Genomic DNA, 10,079 nt, shown 5'->3' on the forward strand with positions numbered 1-10,079 from the left:
CATGGATAACGCACCTTACCTACATATCATTAACCTTTTTGCATCATTCAGGATGGAAATGTTCATGGAACCACATTCTCCTGTTAATTGTTTAATTTGTCATCATTTTTCACAAATAGGTATAGTTGGACTGAAGAGCTTAGAGCTGGTTTGTTGATCATAGCTTTGTTGTAGTGTATTGCTCTCACTCGCTAATGTGCATGTAGATCTGAGCTGTAACTTATCCAGGATAACATCTCATTTTTATAGATGTCTGATGCTGCCAATAGTATGCTGTCTCACACACCCAAGTGATCTGGGGTTGGCCACTAGTTTAAGAGTACACTAGTCTCCCCATACCCACAGGGGATATGTTCCAAGATCTTCCGCAGAAGTCTAAAACTGCAGATGGGAATGAACCCATTCATTTCAATGGGAAATTTATCTTCCTGGCAACCCCCTGGTGCCTGGTTCTGGAACGTTCCCTGTAATATATTTGGGCTGCAGTAAACCACAGGTAACTAAAACCACAGAAAAAGATTCTGCAGACACGGCAGTGAGAGATATGGCAAATCATAAAGTTATAACTTGTTTCGGCATGCAATTCTGTTACTGCAGATGGCCCACAATTATCATGGATGTCATGTTTTCAGCTGCTGGATTGGTTCAGAATTTAGTCCAATGGTATTACCACACAACATGTCAGTAGGTACACTCAGTGTGAAGATGAGACTTTATCTCCATAACGGTTGTGTGGTGTTCAGTCCTGTCAATATTGACACTTGCAAACTTTCAAACTTTCAAACTGCACTAATCACTTTGGGTATGAAAGAATGCGGTAGCTTCCTTGTGCCGGCTTTGTCTCATGGTGGTGGACTGGAACATCAAAGGAGAAATTTTATCTTGACTGAAGAACTGCATTGTGGGTCTGGCAACATTGAATGTAAGATGGGATATTTGCTCAAGATGCAGAATTATAAGGTTTGCAAACTGACTATAAACTGTGCTGGAGCTGTGACCACTGAAGAAGCCTCCTCATTAAGATCACAAAAATGCCTTCTCTGCTTCAGTACTAGAGATCGACAAGGGTGTTAGTGGCAATGATTTGGCCATCGCCCTTTTCTGCTGATGTGCAGCCCTGAAATTAAAGCCAATAAATATGAGGTGCACTTTCTGAACCAGTTAACCCCATCATCCCAGGAATTGCTCCAAATGCAAACATATCCTTTATTGAGAACAAAGACAAAGAAAGTTTACAGCCCAGGAACAGCCCCTTCAGCCCTCCAAGCCTGAGTCGATCCAAATCCACTGTCTAAACCTATTGCCCAATTCCTAAGCATCTGTATCCCCCTGCTCCCCACCTACTCATGCATCTGTCCAGATGCACCTTAAATGAATCTACCAAACCTGCCTCTACTACCTCTGCTGGCAACATGTTCCAGGCACCTAACACCCTCTGTGTAAAGTACTTGCTACGTATATCTCCCTTAAACTTTTCACCTCTCACCTTGAAAGCGTGACCTCTTGTTATTGAATCCCTCACCCTTGGAAAAAGCTTATCTCTCTCTACCAAGTCTGTACTCTTTATGATTTTGTAGAGAAGGGGAAACCATACACAAGACTCCAGATATGGCCTAAATAAAGTTCTGGACAGTCGCACCAACATTTTTCTGCTTTTGTATTCAATTCCCCTTTTAACAAATGCCAACAATCCATTTGCCTTCTTCATGGCTTGCTGCACCAGCATCCCAACTTGTGATTCATGTCCCAGGACACCCAAATTCCCCCATCCCACTAAATTCTGTGAAATCTCTCCTTTTCTATTTTTCCTACCAAAGTGAAAAAGGTTACATTTTCCCAGATTGTGCAGCTGCCAATTTTTCTGCCCTTTCACTTATTTCTATCTTTTTGTAGACTTTTTACGTCATCTTAAAAATGTACTTTCCTAGTTGTCTTTCTGCGAAATTAGTTATCATACATACAATGCTTTCATCCAGATCATTAATATAGACTGCAATGATGTACTTTATAATCTTGTCTCTTTGTACTACTAAAGAATATTTACAAAGTCTGCTGAGGTAAGAAAAAACATTACCTTCATGAAAGAAACATTTTACTGTTGATGCATCTAGCCATGAATCTACAAGACAGCAAAATCATGTGATATGGCATCACATCCTGTGGATGATGTATACTATGACTTATTAAGCTATCACAGTCAGATTTAACCCCTCACATGAAACAAAGCTCTGTTGGAGTAGGATTGATCACTAGCTCAGAAATACAACGTGAATGTCTTCATTCTTTCTCAGCAATGTTTCCACTATATGCACCCCGCTTTCAATTTCATCATTAGCCTGAGGGTATCTTGATAGCTGATAATATGAAAAATCCTTAAGTCATGAACTCTTTGAAGTATTCATTAGCAAACAGTTGTCCATTGCCTAAGGTTACAAAGTCTGGGATTTCATGATTTACAAACATCAGAGATATAATCGCTCTTGCAAATATGTGACCCTTCAGTGGCTTGATTTCTATTTATCTTCATAGTAGTCCATTCTGATGAAGAACATTTGTATGGTCATAGTAGAATGAACAAAGACATTAACATACTGTCCCTTGTTGATGAACAGTACAATTAATGCAGCTTAACATCATCCCTTCTAATGATTTTGAGAGATCTAGCCACCAAACTGTATATCTTGCTCTGGCTGACCATATTGTAATATATGAGAGTCCTTCTTGCAGTCGTTGCAGTATAATTGTCAGGATTCCTGAAGTGACCAATCTCTTGTCATGAATGAGTAAATCATCTTTCACTATACTGAGGTGCACTCTGTGTTCATGTGACATATATGCTGGCCAATCTTTGACATAGTCCTCTCTGACCTGAATACATCCTTTGCCCGATGTCTCTGCACCTTTGATTCCATTCAGTCACTAAGTGGTTTTTGATACAATTGCACCTGTAATCAATGTTAAGGCTTACATCGCTTCAACAAAAATAATATCTCCTTGATCACGTCACACGGGCATAGTATCTGCTATTCTTTGCCATTTTCTCCTAACAGTCTATCTTTGCATCTCATATTAATGGCTTTCTTCTGAATCATTGCAATCATGAAGGCACTTTGCTAACTCCATAGAAATTGAGAAAGTCATTAAGAATTTCCTGTCTAGATCTTGAAGACAAAGAAAATAATCTGCAAAGTTTTCATGTAGCAGCAATTTTTTTTCTCTATCACTACATATCTCTGTTCAGTCTGTTAGTGAACATAATGCATGGTAAACTCTTCTTTGCTTTCCACCTATCTGTATCTGAGAGTATAGCTCCCAGTCCTTACGGCGATGATAGTGAACAACTCTGGGTCGCAATGAGCTGCAAAAGACAAAAAAAATGTCCTGAAAAGGTTGGGAATACCCAGGAAGAAATATAGAGAAACAGTATTACAAAGAAAAGAATTTTAAAGTTGGAAGTAATAAATTATGACAGAAATAATTCAATAGAATGTAAAGTTTTATTGAAGAATTTAATGTTACCATATGGAAAATTGCCAAGGTATGTCCTGTACACAAAAAGAAGGACCACCTCATCAATCTACTCTCGAGCATCAGTAAAGTGATGGAACGTGTCATCAACGGTGCTGTCAAGCAGCATCCGTTCAGTGATAACCGGCTCACTTGACACCCAGTTTGAGTTCTGCCAGGGCCACTCAGCTCCTGACCCATTACAGCCTTGGTTCAAATATGGACAAAAGAGCTGAATTCCAGAGGGGAAATGAGAGTGACAGACACTTTTACAAATGACTGTAAAAGATGATGCTGAAACAGTTGCAATCATCTTCAGCCAGAAGTGCCAAATGTATGATCTGTTTTGGTCTCCTGTGGAGCACCTCACTATCACAAATGTAAGCCTTTCCTTTATCATTGCTTTGTAGAATTTGACCTTCCCTCACTTTCATTGCTGAGTTTGAGGGTCTTTTGTAAATAACTAGGTATCTCACATCAAACCAGCATCTTTGTTTCCCTACCTCTTATTTGAATTGTCATAGCATTATCTCCTAGAGGGGGTGAGATATTGTTATCCTCCACTTAAGTGCACAATCAGTACCTAGTGTTTCAAGGCCCCAGCTTTTTGCTATGAGTAAGTTGTTCCTTTTTTGAACTGGATAGACATAATTTTCCTATGGTTTCAGTACCTTGTCATCTTTTCAGTACTGTACCCTATTTCTAAGTTTACTCAGTGTACTATTCTGCAAAAGAGTATCTAGTAAACCATGTACTAGCTTCTAATAATAAAGTCATATTTGAACAATTATTAATTGAATAATAATTCCTGAAGAGAATGGAAAATTGGACAGCTATGTCCTATCCAGGAAAAAAAATGGACAAAACCAATCTAGCCAACAACTGCTTGTCACAGACAGAATTTATGTTCTCTCTTATTGCCCATGACTGGTATGAAAGAAATGTATCTTTCCTTAAACTGATTAAATGATTTAGTAGCAAACCTTGATGAGGTGAAAGCTAAAAAAGATGATGTATTCCCTAAATTAATCCAAATGAATATACTATTACCCATTCAACGAATATCTCTCTCTCTCTCCCTCCCTCCCTCCCTCCCCCCCCACACTCTCTCTCTCTCTCTCTCTCTCTCTCTCTCACACACACACACACACACACAAACTCATATTCATACAAAGGTAAAGTTAATGCACATCTCTCTCACTCTCACATTTGCACACTACAGGTAAAGTTAATGCACATTTCTGGATACTCGCACAGAGTTCCAACATTAGAGGAATTGTTCACAAGAGCTATATTCTTCTCTAAGCTGGCTGCCAAGCAAGATATAGATCAATTCACTCATCAGCTTTGCTCTGACATTCAAATCAATAAGGCTATTACGATCCATCTCTATGTCCACTTTGACTAGGCCATGATCGCATGACATATCACCTCTGATATTTGTCAGCAATGTCAGCCAAATGCTTGGCAAGACATATAGAAGGAGGCCAGCAGATGCCACAGGTACAGCCATGGTACCTTGCCTTGAGAATACAAGGCATCTCTCATATTACCTTTCAATAAAAATCTGACCTCTAACACACAACTACATTGTTGTAGGTGCCCTTCATGGTACATTTTGCTGCCACCAATAATTAGACTATGTTTCTGATACCAAGTGTGAAAGGATGTCCATGTGAAGTGTTTGACAGAAGAGATGCTCTGTCTTCAACAGAATAGATGAATGGGTTTATTACATAGTATTTAGTAGCCATTTACATTCAAGTCAAGTTGCCATAGTTTCACCACATCATAGGATCACAGTCTTCCTTAGAGAGAGACAAGTAGTGGTGATTTAACCTGAGGGCCACCATACCTCAGACATGGAGAGAGGTTGTGAAGGAGAGTCCTTCATAGTTAGTCAATGGGGAGATTGAACCCATGCGGTTAGCATCACACTGCTTCACAAACCAACCACCCAGCCAACTGAGCTAAACCAACTCCTGCTAGTTACATTATATATGAGTTACACAATAGTCTCTTGTGAGACATCAGAATAAACCTAAGAGTTAGTTGACATTACTGTTCTGCTATGTAGAGCTTAGCACTGGACTAAAGTTAGAACACTCTTGGAACTCTGCTTAGTTCTTCCAATAAATATTTCCTTGTATCCTAACTGCCAGAGATCATCTTATAATGCTAGTTCACACTTTCAGATATTAACTGTTTTATATCACACTTCTGTTCATACAATTCGTCATTGACTGCCAAACATGATAGTGCAATATGCCTGTGATAATCCCTGAAAAGTCCAGAGCAAAATCATGAATTACTCTCCTTGTGAAGCTTGTTGAGTATGAGTTGTCTTGGTAACAGGCCTGCCTACCTGGAGCTCATCACCTGAGACCTTTATAAAGCAGACCCAGGTGGTGGTTAATAGTTGGAAAAAATGTCATAGGGATGTGGTGGTGGGAAAACCATTCAGTTGTGCATAAGATCATTTCTGGAAATGGAAGCAAAAGTTAAAAGCAAACTCAGGGATGATTCTCAGAGCTGTCTGTCCTGAGATGGGACTAGCTATTGAATGGTTCTATTTTGAAGTTCAACAATAAATGGTGTCCTTTCTAGTCAGGCTTACTAAACTATTACAATGGCTTTGAATGAGATCAGCTGAAAATGTGTTGCTGGTTAAAGCACAGCAGGTTAGGCAGCATCTCAGAAATAGGGAATTCGACGTTTCGAGCATAAGCCCTTCATCAGGAATGAGAGAGAGTAGCCAAGCAGGCTAAGATAAAAGGTAGGGAGGAGGGACTTGGGGGAGGGGCGATGGAGGTGGGATAGGTGGAAGGAGGTCAAGGTGAGGGTGATAGGCCGGAGTGGGGTGGGGGCGGAGAGGTCAGTAAGGGGATTGCAGGTTAGGAGGGCGGTGCTGAGTTGAGGGAACCGACTGAGACAAGGTGGGGGGAGGGGAAATGAGGAAACTGGAGAAATCTGAATTCATACAGAAACTCTTCAGCCACGTTCTCAAACAGAAATCTCCTTACTGACCTCTCCGCCCCCACCCCACTCCGGCCTATCACCCTCACCTTGACCTCCTTCCACCTATCCCACCCCCATCGCCCCTCCCCCAAGTCCCTCCTCCCTACCTTTTATCTTAGCCTGCTTGGCTACTCTTTCTCATTCCTGATGAAGGGCTTATGCTCGAAACGTCGAATTCCCTATTCCTGAGATGCTGCCTAACCTGCTGTGCTTTAACCAGCAACACATTTTCAGCTGTGATCTCCAGCATCTGCAGACCTCATTTTTTACTGTTTGAATGAATTCAACAACAAATGCACATGGAGCATAGAATGGTTGAGTGAACAAAATATATATTGTTGTATACTTGTGCATAAAATAACAATGCGTCAATTGGAAGTACAGTTAGGCTTAATTAATTGATTTTTTTTCTGTAAGTGGACCAGACAAGACTTTAAATTAGTAGCATGTAAAATAAATAATTGAGTGCAACGTAACACCTGAGCACAGCTTATAACTAACTGCTGGAACTGTGTGATTAAGGAACTTGGGGAGGAAGGGAAAGAGATACTCGAATGCCTCCAGTAATTAATTCTTGCTGTGATAAGTAGAAGTAGCTAATTATTTGGTGAGTGTCTAAAGTCTATTCAATTCCAAAGATTCAACATCATGTTACAATTGGTAATATGATTAATAAAGTATATATTAACATATGTAAATATATAATTGAATAAAATAATTCATTTAACTAGAACACATTAAGGATAGCTGGATGAATGATGTGTCACAGCTGCAGTATGTGAGATCTCCTGGACGTCAGTTGTGGGTTAAGGAAAATTTGTCTACAGTTAGTGTTTAAAGTTTAAACAGATTTGACTAAGAGTTTAGAAGATTCACCTGGATTCTTTGTCGCAAAAAGCATTCACCTTTGATAGGATTGGGTCATCTAATCTGGTTAGTGTTCAGGGACTGGAGAGTGTGTTTATGAGTAAGACAGGTAAGTGGAGTACAGGAGCCTCGGCCTTTGCAATTGTTTAACATAGATGACATTTTTTCACTATATCTGGACGGGATCAGGAAAAAATAACTGACCACGGTACCGTGGTACAGGAAGCATTCACATCGGGAGAGCGAAAGGAATGCAGTGGTAATAGGGGTCAGTGCGGTCATAAGTGACAATCAAAAGCAAAATGCTCGAGTCCCCCCAGATGGCTGTGTGCCTGCACAGTGTCAGGTTTTGGAACATATGGTCAAGGCAGGAGAGGGAAGGTCCCAGCTGTTGTGATCCACACAGGTACCAACAGCATAGGCAGAACAAAGAAGAACATCTTGCATAGTCACCACGAGGAGGTAGATGCCAAATTATGAATCCAAACTCAAAGATTATAATCTCTGAAATTGTTACATGGGCTGTATGCATTTTTATATTCCTTCATGGGTTGAAGGCATCATTGTCTAGGCTAATGTTTACTTCAAATCTGTATTTGGGTGGCAAGGTGGCTCAATGGTTAGCACTGTTGCCTCACAATACTGGGAACCCGGGTTCAGTTCCAGCCTTGGATGACTGTCTGTGTGGAGTTTGCATATTCTCCCTGTGTCTGTGTGGATTTCCTCCGGGTGGTCCGTTTTCTCCCACAGTCCAAAAATGTGTAGATTGGATGGATTGGCCATGCTAAATTGTCCACAGTGTCCAGGGATGTGTAGGTTATGTGGATTAGCCATGGGAAATGCAGGGTTGCAGGCATTTGGGTGGGGTGCTCTTTAAAGGGTCAGTGTGGACTTGATGAGCCAAATGACCTGCTTCCACACTGTAGGGAGTCTATAATTCTAGTTGTCCTTGAGAAGGTAGTGGTGAGCTGCATTCTTGAACAGCAGTGGTTCATTTACAGTAGGCGAAGTCACTATACTGTTAGGTAGGGAGTTCCAGATCATTAACAGTGAAAGAACATTGATGTATTTCCAAGCCAGGATGGTCAGTAGCTTGGAAGGTGGTGGTGGTTTTATGTGTCCACTTCCCTTGTCCTTCTTGATGGTAGTGGTCATGGATTTGGAAGGTGCTGTCTAAGAATCTGGTGCGTTTATGTGATGCAACTTGTAGATGCAACGGTGGTGGAGGGAGTGAATGTTTCTGATTGTGGTTCCAATCAAGTGGGTTTCTTTGCCCTGGATGGGGTCAACCTTCTTGAGAATTGTTGGAGTTGTACTCAATCAGACAGTGAGGAGTATTCCAGTATACCCACATTCATAGCGTGGAATTCATATGGCAAGTCCAGTTCAATTTGTGGTCAATGATAGCCCCCAGAATGTTGATAGTGGTGGATTCAGTGACAGTGATACCAGTGAATCTCAAAAGCCGATGGTTAGATTCTCAGTTGTTGGAGATGATTATTACCTACCATTTGAGTGGTACGAATGTTACTTGCCACTTGTCAGGCTAAATGAAGATATTGTCCAGGACATGCTGCATTTGAATATGAACTGCTTTAGTATCTGAAGAGTTGTGAGTGGTGCTGAGCATTGTGCAATCATCGGCAAATATCCCTCCTTCTAATCTTATGACAGAGGGACGGTCATTGATGAAGCAGCTACAGATGCTTTGGGCCAAGGACATTACCCTGAGGAACTCTTGCAAAGATGTCCAAGACCTGAGATGACTGACCTCCAAAAACCACAAACATCCTTCTTTGTGAGTGGTGGGATGGTGATTGGCTGGGTTGGATTTGTCCTACTTGTTGTTTACAGGAGATACCTGAGCAAGTTTTCACATGCTCTGTTGCTGGCAGTCTGGTTAGCTGTACTGGAAGAGCTTGGCTGGGAGAGCATCAAGCTTTGGAGCACATGCCTTCAGTGTTATTGTTGAAATGTTATTACAGCCCATGTTTTCTCAATATTAAATGCTTCTAGCATGTATTGATATCGTGTAAGTAAACTGAATTGGTATCTGTGATCTGGGGAGGAGACCGAGATGAATCATCCAATTGGCACTTCTGGCTGAGAAATTGTTGTAAATACTTCAGCCTTATATTTTGCTCTGGGTCCCCCTTTTTGTTGAGGATGGGAATATTTTTGCAATGTTCTCCAGTGAGTTGTTTAATTCTTCACCATCGTTGCTGTTCGTTGGATGGGGATTTACTTAATTCTGTCTGTCACTCACAGCTTATTGTATTTGGCACGTTAAGTAGTCTGGTTTTGTTGCTTCACCAAGTTGACCCTTCATTTTTAGATCTGCGTGGTGCTGCTCCTGACATGAGCTTCCTCACTCTTCATTGAGTTAGGGTTGATCTCCTGATTGCTGCTAATGGTAGAATTGGGGATATGCCAGACCATGGGATTGCAGATTGTGTTGAATTAGGCAGCTCCTGTTGATAGACTACAGTGCCTCAAAAGCAGGTGGAAGCAAAGTCCTTGAACATTTTTAAAACAGAGACTAGATATATTTCTTTGTTTATGCAATGTAGTGAAAAGGTTATCAAGATCAGGTGGTCAAATAGCCTGTTCCTACTTCTTGTTCATATGTTTTTATGTTCACACATGCCCAGATTCTATGAAGAAGGTACTGCTTTGAAATTGCTTCC

This window comes from Hemiscyllium ocellatum, chromosome 34, assembly GCF_020745735.1.
Source record: "Hemiscyllium ocellatum isolate sHemOce1 chromosome 34, sHemOce1.pat.X.cur, whole genome shotgun sequence".
Taxonomy (NCBI): Eukaryota; Metazoa; Chordata; class Chondrichthyes; order Orectolobiformes; family Hemiscylliidae; genus Hemiscyllium; species Hemiscyllium ocellatum.